The sequence below is a fragment of the Cricetulus griseus genome, chromosome 7 (genome assembly GCF_003668045.3).
Source record: "Cricetulus griseus strain 17A/GY chromosome 7, alternate assembly CriGri-PICRH-1.0, whole genome shotgun sequence".
In the NCBI taxonomy this organism is placed as follows: Eukaryota; Metazoa; Chordata; class Mammalia; order Rodentia; family Cricetidae; genus Cricetulus; species Cricetulus griseus.
The window spans coordinates 59,111,046-59,123,127 of NC_048600.1; the positions used below are offsets into that span (position 1 = coordinate 59,111,046).

The window sequence follows — 12,082 nt, forward strand, 5'->3', positions numbered from 1 at the left end:
ATGAAACATATCTAATTCTAGTATATAAACACATATGCAAATATAGGGTCAAAAGATACCAACAAGAGAGGAAAAACATTTTATTGTACATATTCTAAAGAAATGCATTTTTTCTAGATAACAAGAAAAATACTTAGTCATTATAAAAAGTAGATTCACGTTTCTGGCTGAACATTTCAAGGTGTATGTGTGTATATATAAATGAAATGAAAATTTCAATGTTAAAATGATTGCAGAGTAGAAGATCTAGACTCACTCAATACCACTGTTGTATTTTGTATCAAGAAAAGAAGCAAGCCCGGTGGTAGTGGCGCACACCTTTGATTCCAGCACTCAGGAGGCAGAGGCAAGTGGATCTCAGTGAGTTCGAGGCCAGCCTGAACTACAGAGCGAGTTCCAGGACAGGCTCCAAAGCTACACAAAGAAACCCTGTCTTCAAAAACCAAAAAAAGAAAAGAAAGAAGGAAGGAAGGAAGGAAGGAAGGAAGGAAGGAAGGAAGGAAGAAGGAAGGGAAGAAAGAAAAGAAGCAAAGATGGTAGCAACTGAAAAGGAGCCAAAGCCCAAAGTGTTGAAAGTGGAGTGAAAATATCCTCTTTGGGATAGGGAGCTCTTTTCTTGATGTCTCAGCCATAGTGGGCAAAGATTTCCTTGACACATATTCTCTAAAACCAAATGACAAAATCTTGGCTGAATGTGAGCACAAGGAACTTTTTTTGATGAACTTGTAAAAATAAAATTTAAAGTTGAATATCATGCTGGTGGCTTGAAAGTGGATGTGGTGGGTGACTCACCAGACACACAGCACCGACGTTCATTGACTGCACTGGAAGGATGGATTAGTGGGAATCCTCAAGAGGAAAGCCACCAGGACCCCTGTGGATGCTCTATACTGTGAGAAGGAGCAGCCATCAGGAAGTTGGGCTGGACAAGTCACTGGTGGCAACAGGTCCCTTATAGCTAATCTTACTACTCCAAATTGTTATCAAAATGAAAAGCATGTGGATTTGGGGAAAATCTGGGTTTTGGTAGAACAAGCAAGAGTTTATTAGACAGCAGGCTCTTTTTTTTTTTCTTGTAATCTTCCCAAAGACGGTGTTGAAGGTGGCTTATTACGTTTGCAAGAGCAACAGGCTCTCCACTCTAACCACACCAGGTAGAGGCCTGCATGGAATTCTTGATAGAAGTTTGACCTCATGTGCTTAACCCTTATGGAAATGAAATGGTGTGGTGCTATATTATTTATGATTTATTAAAGCTTTCCTGGGGATTCAGAAAGCAAAGTTAGTCTCAAGCTATAGAGATCAGACAGTGGTGGTACACACCTTTAATCTGGACTCAGGAGACAAAAACAGATGGATCTCTCTGAGTTCAAGGCCACTCAGGCATATATGAGATTGGATAAATCTAAAAGAGTAACAGAGCTCACACCTTTAATCCCAGCCATAGAGAGGTATAAAAGATAGGAGCAGGGTCTTCAGTAGTCAGCCTTGGGAGTCTCTAGCCACATTGAGAACAGCACAGCAGTTTAAGTGAATCTGAGGAGCAGTGAAGTAGAGAGCAGTTTGGTCTGAGCTGAGAGAAAGGTAAGAGCTAGTGGCTGGCTGCTTTGCTTTCTGGTCTTCAGCTTGAAGTTTGAACCCCAATATCAGTCTCTGGGTCTTTTATTTTTCATGCTACAAAATGGAAGGTTCCAGTTTTTCTAGACAGCCATGGTTTGAGAGTGCAGTCTTTAAAGAGATAGAGACACAAGCTCTTCCAAAGGTGAACTCAGAGTCATCGAATTGTGACCTTCACCCATGGCAGATACAGCACTAGAATGGTTACACAAACTCACTGCTTTTGCTGTCTTGACTTAAAACCAGAAAGAAAGTGTTGACATGGATAGAGCTGGAGGTGTATTTGTTGGGGGTTTTCTCTCTCAGCTGTTCTCTGACAAGCCCCTGACAGAACAATGCATCTGTGCTGGGCGCTATGCAGCAAGCATCACAGATGACTGGCTGTATGCTTTCTGAGAAGCCAGGCCTCTGCTGGTGAAAGAACAGAACACCCGGGCTGGGGAACAGAGACCTTGCAGTGGGGTGCTTGCTTCCTGACACTTCCCACATTCGGAGAGAAGAAAATGATCTGCCATCTTTCCTCACTTAGTTTAGAGGGCACAGAACTGCTCCCAGAATTTTTGGTCTCCCCAAAGTCTATAAAAATATGTTTATTTCTAGTTTGTTAGTGTCTCTTAAATGTCAACCAGGAATATAACATTTCAATAGAAATTTTTATTTAATTTCTGACTCCTCTGTGAATTCATCTGTATTTAGTAAACTGGTCAATTTTTTTATATTTCTGCTGTAAGTGCAGGGGCAGTTTAAGATAAGACTTTTTAAAGGGATTAAGCATAATGCATCAATCTTTAGCCTTTTATATAAATATATTTAATCTACAGGTGTGTACACACACATTGTTAAATAAGTGTAAGTTAGATAAGTTAGATATATATAAGTTAGATAATGATAAGTTACAAAATACATAATTTTCATCATATATTACTTGACCTGATGATTGGTCAAGTGAGATACAGAAGTGTTTGTCGTGCCAAATGATTTCAAATATACTTCACAATGTGCATTCAGAAATGGAGAACTTTGGATAATCAAGCAATTTTCCATTATATTACAATATCAGAATCATAATCTGGCACTTGCTTGTGGAACTCTGTAATTTGACACAAATAAAAACTTGTCATAAAGCAGTGGGTAAGAAGAGTAGAAATTCCCCTGTGGTTGGAGTCTAGATGCTGCCTGGTACCCTCTGATGGGTTGCCAGGCTATTTCCCATGTACAGTATGAGTATGAACAGTAAAATATGTGATCTTGTTTACATCTAAAACCATGTGCCCTGGAGATCTTGTCTTCCTAGTCATGGGAGTAATCATTTCAGATATCCCTACCCATAAATTCTAGACTAATGAAGCCAAGATGAATTTTAGCATAATAAATCAGTGCCTAATCAACAACCAATTGGAGATCGTGAACATCAAATTGTTATGATGTGGCAGTATTTCCCATTATGAGAGCAATTTAATTTATTTGTTTTTCCTATCTGCAGTGACTCATAAGTGGATAAATTAATGTCTCCCATGCTTCAGTAAATATTGATGAAATGTCTAGACACTTCTAGTCTAAGCATTCACAACATGACAAGCAAGTTTGATCACCAGTCAGCCTGTGTAATGGATAAGCTATCAATTGCTCTATTCATATCATCTACAAGAGATGTTTAACAATGTGTTTATTTTCAAAGAACATGAAATGTCTAGAAGCAGTTTTGTCTAAAATTATCCTCCTGACCTTGAAAAAAATCAATTTCCCCTGATGTCATCTACCCTGCTTGTTAAAGTGAACTTACTACATAACAAAAAGATTTTTTTTTTTTAAAAAAAAAGCCGTGTCTTTTAGAGCCATGGTGGTTTAATTAGTTCTCAGATAACAATCTATGATCATGGGCTAGCTTCTGATAACACTTCCAGCAAACTTTCACTTGCTAAGTAGAGAAAACATGCAAGAATCATGTAGTATAGAAGTAAACTTCCTATTAAAATAAACTACATACTGACAAACACCTCAGAGAATTTACACTTAGCACTTAGCATTTTAATGATAATATCAATGTGGTAACATTTATCTTGCTATTTTGTAAATAGTATACTAGGGTTTGTGTATGTGTGTAAAGTAAGGTTTTTTTTTTTAACTTTTTGGTTTTTGAGCCCAACCTTTAACAGCTGAGCCATCACTCCAGCCCAAGTGAATTTTTATTTTAAATAAAAACAAGCTCTGAGGCCAGTGTAGTGACATGTGCCTATACTCCCAGCCCTTGGGCAGTAAGACAGGAAGACCAAGGATTCAATGTCGGCTTCAGCTGCGTAGTAAACTTAAGACCATCTGGGTTATGTGAGACCCTATATCAAACAGAACAAAACAACCTCCCTCACCAAGGCATTGGGGAGCCCAAGCTCTGGTGACTTTTCCAAAAAATAAAACCAAACAACAACATCTTTTGCCTTATTCACTTTTTACCATTCCTGGCATATTTCCAATGATACCAGAATATCCTGGTGTTTTGCAAACTTTCCCAATTCAATATTAGTGGCACTGTTTGGTGGACATACTTTGATTAACATGGCATTATACAATATTTCTCATTTCCTTAGTCATGCTGTTGTCAAGAAGCATGGTTAATTGGACCTCCTTAATCTGTTTGGTCCTCTTTAGAGAATGCACTGACACTGTGTGCACTTCCCATGGTTTTTGTTGTAGAAACAAGGTTCTGCTTCCAGCTGGAGATATGCCTGGCTCAGCCCCTTCTGTGCTAGAATTATAGGAGTATGCCAGCACGCCCTGCCTTTTTCTCCCTACTTTACATAACCAGTTGGAGCCTAGAGCTGACTGAATCCAATGACCATTTTGATCTTTTTTGTTGCTACCTTTCTGTCTTGGTGTCTTAATTAGGGTTTCTATTGCTGCAACAAGACACCATGACCAAAAAGCAAAAGTTGGGGAGAAAAGGGTTCATTTGGCTTACACGTCACCATTACTATTCATCACTGAAGGAAGTCAGGACAGGATCCCGAAGGCAGGAGCTGATGCAGAGGCCATGGAGGGGGAGCTGCTTACTGGCTTGTGTCCCCTGTCTTGATCAAGCCACCTTCTTATAGAACCCAGGACCAGCAGCCCAGGGATGGGACCACCTACCATGGGCTGGGCCCTGTAGATGTAAGTTTCTGTCCCATCTGGTCCCACAGCAATTTAGTAACAAATAAATACACAGAGGCTTTATATTAATTAGAAACTGTTTGGCCAATGACTTGGGCTTCTTTTTTGACTATCTCTTTCTTAATTACTAACCCATTTCTATTAATCTGTTATTGCCACAGTTTTGGCTTACCTAGTGATATCCCGACCTCTTGCTTGGCAGCTACATGGTGTTTCTCTGGCAACTCATTCTCTGAGTTCCTCTTCCCAGCTTCCTCCTAGTCTGGTAGCCCCACTTATACTTCCTGCCTCTCCATTGGCAGAAACATCTTTATTCATCAACCAGTAAGAGACACATTTATTTACAGCATTCAGAAGGCCATTCTCCATCAGAGATCTTCCCCATTGATCACTAAATGAGAAAATACCTTGCAGCTGGATCTCAAGGAGGCATTTCTTCAGCTGAGGCTTCTTCCTCTGATGACTCTAGCTTGTGTCAAGTTGACATATAGAACCAGCCAGTACACTTAGGTACAAGAGAAGATGGGGCTCAACCAGTAGCTACTACCATGCTGATTCAGGACAAAAAAAGAAGGACTTCCCACAATGCTGAGCTCTTTGAACTAGAATCAGGAGTTCTAAATGTTACTTTTGGTTTTAAAATCAGAAACTAAATCAGGCTAGCTTGAGCCCAATAGGCGTGTGTGAAGGGTATAGAGAGATATTAGCCTGGCATAGTACTTACCACAGGGCATTAGCTGAATATTGTTGAAGAACCAAGGCAAGTTCAAGGTCCTCAACAATAAACCCACAGGTCTCATCACTAGGATCCTGCTGTCAGTATGACTCAGTCTCCACGTCTCTGTAGAGCTTAGCTCCAAAGCCTTAGATCTCATTGTCCTAACTCATCACATGTCTATTTCTAAAACAATCAATGGTCTGAGGGAACCAAGATCTGTCAGGGATGGGGTTTTTTTGAAGGCAGAATAGCCACTCTGACTACACAGTTAGGTACAATTACAGTGTAAGCTCTTTCCTAATAGGTTCCAGTATTGCTTTATTTTCTTTCCTTTGCCTTCTAATTAATTCACTACTCATTCACCCATTCTATAATGACTGTCACATTTTATCCATAAGTAAATAACTAATTTTCTTTCTCCATATCTCAGGTCTTAGGATTTGCATAAATTTTAAGTTCTGACTCTTGAAAATGTATTTTCAGGCATCACCATTTCATGGATACATAAGAAATAAAAAAGAGTTCCAAATTATTCATGGTTCTCAAATCCTGAAGTGTTTCACATTTTAAATTAGCACAGCTACCCACATTAATTTCTTCTTAGAATTGCTTCCTCCAAATTTGATTACATTTTAATGATTCCAATTTTGACATGGCTCACAGTGACTCTCTTTTTGACATGGCGAATCAAATCTATAACTCTTCTCTTTGTTACTCCCTCATAATATTACACATTAATATTCATACACACTAATACCAGGGGTACAATATTTCATTCGATTATTTAAAAATATTAATGTATATGTGTGCCTGGCTATCTATATGTGCACCACATGTGTGCAGGCACCTATGGAGGCCAAAAGAGTGCATCAGATTCCCTGGAAGCATGTGGGTGCTGGGGAACCCATGTCCTCTGAAAGAGCAGCAAGTGCTCTTAACCTCTGAGCCACCTCTCCAGCCCCTTCCCTCAATTCTTCCCACAAATTTATGGGTAGCAAAGTATTTCCAATTGTCCCAAAAGAAAAGTGATGGGAAAACTATATGTTCAGGATTTTGGTTGGTGTTTGAGATCACCCCAAAACTAACAGCAGTCTCTTTAAAATAGGAATGCGTTACCTCAAGGTTTTTTGTTTCTGCATCCTCAATAATGCTGAGAAAGAAGGACTGAGGACAGCTAATAGTCGCCACCCTTCCTTTGTAAATGTTATGTTAGTTCTCATGACTACAACACAATACCCAAGACATGGAAAATTAGGAAGAAAGGGGATTTATGACAGTGGTTCTCAACCTTCCTAATGCTACAACCCTTTAATACAGTTCATCATGTTGTGGTAAGCCCAACCATAAAATTTTTTTTTTGCTACATCATAACTGTAATTTTGCTACTGGTACAAATTGTAATGTAAATATCTGATCTGCAGATGGTCTTAGGTGATGCCTGTGAAAGCGTTGCTTGACCCCAAAGGGGTTGTAAGCCACAGGTTGAGAAGGGTTGGTTTACGAGATTGAACAGCCTGGTCCCTTCAGTGGCTCAGTACTGATAAGAGGTCTCTAATCTGCAGCATGACATGGCAATGGTGAGAGAATGTTCAGGAGTGTTCACAGCAGCATTAGACTAACAGAAAGTAGGGGAGAGACCTCATTCCCAAGTCCTTTTTAAGAGTATACCCACTGGAATATACTTCCTGGGGATGCACACCTCAACAACCCTGCATTGCATAAATCAACCCCAAATCATAGATGTGTCTATTTTTGTTGCCAAGCAAAGTTTACCATATGTGATATCTGCTACAATACCCTCTTTATTTTCTCTGTACTGATAGGCATGGCCAAGAGGAAGAAACATCCAAACATTAACCAGCATCCTACTTTATCTTCACTGCAGAGGGTGGAGAAGGGACAGAAAGAGAGAAGGGGGCAATAAACGGCTCTAGCAGTCCTTCCATTTTTTCAGTTACATTCTGTTCTAGTTTGCTTCCTATTGCTAAGATAAAACAGTATGTCCAAAGCAATTACAGGAAGAAAAGGTTTATTTTGGCTTACTCTTCTAGATCAAAATCCATTACTGGGGAAAGTCAAGGCAGGAACTATGAAGGAATGTGTTTACTGGCTTACCCTCTGGCTCACTGGTTCATTCACAGCTACCTTTCTTATATATCTGGCATAGGGACGGTACCACCCATAGTGGGCAGGTCCCTCATATCCATTGATTAGTAATCGAGAAAACACCTCATGGACATATCCGCAGGCCAATCTAATGTAGACAGTTCCTCAATGGAGAGTCCCTTTTCCCAGGAGGCTCTAGTCTGTATCAAGGTGACGATAAAAATTAAGCAGTATGTATCCCACTTCCAAATCTGTGGTCTCTAAGAATGAGCTTACTCTGTGATCATCCGACTGGTTATCTCACTATTAAGTTAGTGGTCACCTAGCACTTGCCAAGATCAATATATACATAAAAATGCTTTTCATTCAGGTTGAATATTAGCATCACACCCTCTGAGCAGATAAGAAAACCAAGATATCATATGGTTAACTGCTTTAGGTTACACCTCAAGTCAGTGGAAGATTATGTTTAAGCTCCAGTAGTTTAATTTTAAAACAGAATTCTTCCAACAGAAGAATAAATGTGTAACTTCAAGTTTTCCAGGAGCCAACCCTGAGTAAACAGTAACAGAAGAGATTAATATCTTTTTTTTTTTTTTTTTTTTTTTTGGTTTTTCGAGACAGGGTTTCTCTGTGTAGCTTTGGAGCCTATCCTGGCACTCGCTCTGGAGACCAGGCTGGCCTCGAACTCACAGAGATCTGCCTGCCTCTGCCTCCCGAGTGCTGGAATTAAAGGTGTGCACCACCAATGCCCGGTGAGATTAATATCTTATTCAACCCAATGCACCTAAAATATTTCAGAATCTGATTAATATAGAAATGAATGTGATTCATATGAAGCTAAATGTATTCTTGCTATATGATGCAACAATCTCATTGGTATTTATCCTGTGAAGTAAAAAAGTTATGTCTACACAAGAATCTGCACCATGGATATTTATAGGAGCTTTGGGACACACAGGCCCCTCCCATGATGCATCCAACCTGTCCAGCTAGCCAGATCCTTGCACATCCTTCTCCAGAGTCTAGCTGAATGAGTCTGCCTGCCCCGATTCCACAAGCCCTTCCCAACACCCATATCTGCCCCAGACTCCATGCTTGGACCAGGAAGCACATCCCAGTCCTCAGTGTCCACCTAACTACATTTCACCTAAGCCACATCCAGCCCCTAGGCCCAACCTGACCTGGACATTCTCTGTTCTGCCCCAATCTGACCTGTCCATATCAAACACCAAAAAAGTCCACATGCCTAGATATCATCACAAAAGTATCATCACAATTTGAAAGGAACCAAATCCTTCAGTTGGCAATAGGCAAATAACATTGGCGCCTCTAGACAGTGGTTGACTAACACCACGAGGTGGGTGATGTGTCTTCTAATACCTCTCTGAACACTCCAGCCACACTTTTGAACTCAAGCTAGCCTGGGTACATTTCTGTTATTTAAAAACCAGGAATAAGGGACTGGAGAGCGGCCTCTGTGGTTTAAACACTGGCTGCTCTTCCATAGGACCAGGGTTTGATTTCCAGTGCCCACATGGATCACAACTGTTTGTAACTCCAGTTCCAGTAGCTCCAATACCCTCTTGTGTCCTCTCTGGGTACCAGGCATGTGGTGCACATATATACATGCATGGAGAGAAAATACTCATGCACTTAAAATAATAAAATTAAAATAAATGAGTAAAACCAATAATGTTATCTCAAACACGGGGGTCCAGGCATCCTAGCTCTGCTATGAAAAGCTCACTATTGTGTGAAGTCCTTCTTTTCTTGATTCTGGGCCATTGTGGCAATCACACACACACACACACACACACACACACACACACACACACACACACACACACACACGTACACATAGAGGTAGACATGCATGTGCAGCTATATTTAAACATCCATGTCTGTGCATGTCATAGGCCAGAAGTTAAACCTTGGGTGTCATCCTTCCTCAGGTTCTGTCCACATCACCTTTTTTTTTTTCTTTCTGGAGACAAAGTCTCTCACTGGCCTGGAGCATGCTATTTAGTTTTAGACTAGACTAGTTGACCAGTGAGCCCCAGAAATGTACCTTCCCAGCAGTGCCAGCACAAACAGCTTTTTTTTTTTAACATGGATTCTGGGAGTATATATTGGGTCCCCATGCTTGGAATGTAAGCAGTTTGCCACAGAGCACACCCTCATAAAGATTCTTTTTCCATGGCAGTACATGGACACAGCATGATGGGGACACCACCCTCGCAATCACATGAGACTTGTTTCTGTTTTGTAGTCTGAGTACTCTATAGCTCCTGCAGCTGTGATCCTTTTCAGAGATCAACAAACTGAACCTTGATGCTTTCTCCCAGTACTTGAATAGACTGAATTTCTCGGCGGCAGGCAGGTAGCCTACAAGATGAATGGCCAACTTGTTCTGAGTTTCTACATGGCAGACATAACATAAAATCAAGACATTTGCATATCTGAAACTATCTTTCAAAGATTGAAAAAGAGAAATCATTTGTGTACCATGCAATTGCTTCCCTACTTCTTTTTTTTGGGGGGGGGTTGAGACAGGGTTTCTCTGTGTCTTTGGAGGCTGTCCTGGAACTAGCTCTTGTAGACCAGGTTGGTCTCGAACTCACAGAGATCCGCCTGCCTCTGCCTCCCGAGTGCTGGGACTAAAGGCGTACTCCACCATCGCCTGGCTACTTCGCTACTTCTTAAAGGACCAATTACTTCAGCCCTTTTTGCTTTAGTTCTCAAATAAGTAAAATGGACATAATTGTTTGGCATGTGGTGATGGCTTGCTAAACACTGTCTTTTCGATGTGTCCATTTTACAATGATTTATAAAGCAGCCCTCTGCACCTGCCATTAATTGAACAAAAGCTATAGATTATCTTTCAGATAGGAACATGAAAGGGGAGTTAAGCATGCTTAAATGTAATGACATCCTTTTTTGAGAAAAAACAACTTCCTTCAAATGGAATAATTTCCAGTGATTATGTGACATTACACGAGTCCAGGAAGACTTCAGTCACAGGACAGTTGTAGAATGGGGAGTCACTTAAAGTGCAGGCTGCCCTGGCACCTGCTCTTTATTCCTTCTTGAAGACAAAATATTTGTACTATCATCCATTACCTTCTTAGATCTTTCTGAATGACCTCTCTGGCTATGTTCACACTCATTCAGGTCTTGCCAAGAGTCTGCTCCCAAGGTGCCCAAAGCACTAGAGGCACTCCTACATCTGGGAATGCAGGAGTAGAGATGACCTCTAATGAAGGAGAGACAACTTCTAACAAGAGGAGAGAGGGTCCAGATACCTTTTTCTAAGTTATGCTGACTCTATTGTGCACATCACACTCAAAGTCTTTTTAGTTCATATTGGCCCCATTTTAAATTCTTAGCACATGTGGCTGGTGGCTACTGTTCCGAACCGTATAACTCTACAACACTCTTTAAACACTTAATCTTCCTCCTGTCACTTTTTCTAGGTTATGTATTCCTCTATTATGATTATTTTACATGTCCCTAAATTCTACAAATTATATATGTAACAAAGTAAGTCATTAGGAGCTAGAGAGATGGCCCAGCAATTAAGATGGCATAGTGTTCTTGCAGAGCACCCAAGCCTTGGTCCCCAGCACCCATGTCTGGTGACTCACAATTGCCTGTAACTTCACCTCCAGGAGGTTTAGACACCTCTAGCCTCCAAGGGTAGCTGCACGTGTGTTTATGCGTGTGCACGTGCATGCACATGCGCACACCCATACAAACATTTAAAACTAATAAAACTAAATCTTTAAAGAAATAATTCACACCATGACCCTGGAGAAGATTTAAATTATGCTACACAAAAGGATAGATTCAAGTACTCCAAACTCTCAGAAAACTAACATCAAAATCATACCTCATTTGCGAAGAAATTGGTATGATGTTGTCATTAAGATGTTTTTTGTCTTAAAAAAAATTCTTCAATGAGGATTTCAGTTGCTGTTTAATGCTCATTATCAGACATACTGAATTTGGAATCTCCTAGGAGACACATCCCAGAATGTCTGAGTGAGCCTTTCCCCCTAGGTTTAACCTGAACAGGTAGTATCTATCGTTCCATCTGCTCCAGCTGAATGGAGTGGAATGAGAGGCGGCTGGCCACATTGCAGCTGTAGTCAGGAAGCAGGAAGAGAAGCACTCAGTTCACTTCTTTCTTTTCCCAATTTTATTCATCTAGGACTCCAGCCCACAGAATGGTGCCCTCACATTAAGGTTTGGTCTTCCCTCCTCAGCAAAGCATCTTGTTCCTGGATGCAGATACAATGTGACTGGCTGCCTCACACTCCAGCCCCTAATGTCTTCCCTACAATAATGAGCTGTTTTCTCTAATATGAGATGGAATAAATCCTTGCTTCCTTAAGTTCCTTTTGTCATGCATTTTGGCATGGCAACAAAAAGGTAACCAACACAATGTCTGTGTGTTTTCAAAACACACAGCTGTTTGCTGAGCGTCAGTTG

General features: G+C 40.6%; 1 pseudogene; it reads left to right on the top strand.

Annotated features, from left to right (window-relative positions):
* The first annotated feature begins 533 nt into the window (after positions 1-533).
* On the top strand, positions 534-2,035 carry LOC100764258 (annotated as a pseudogene).
* The last annotated feature ends 10,047 nt before the right edge of the window (positions 2,036-12,082 follow it).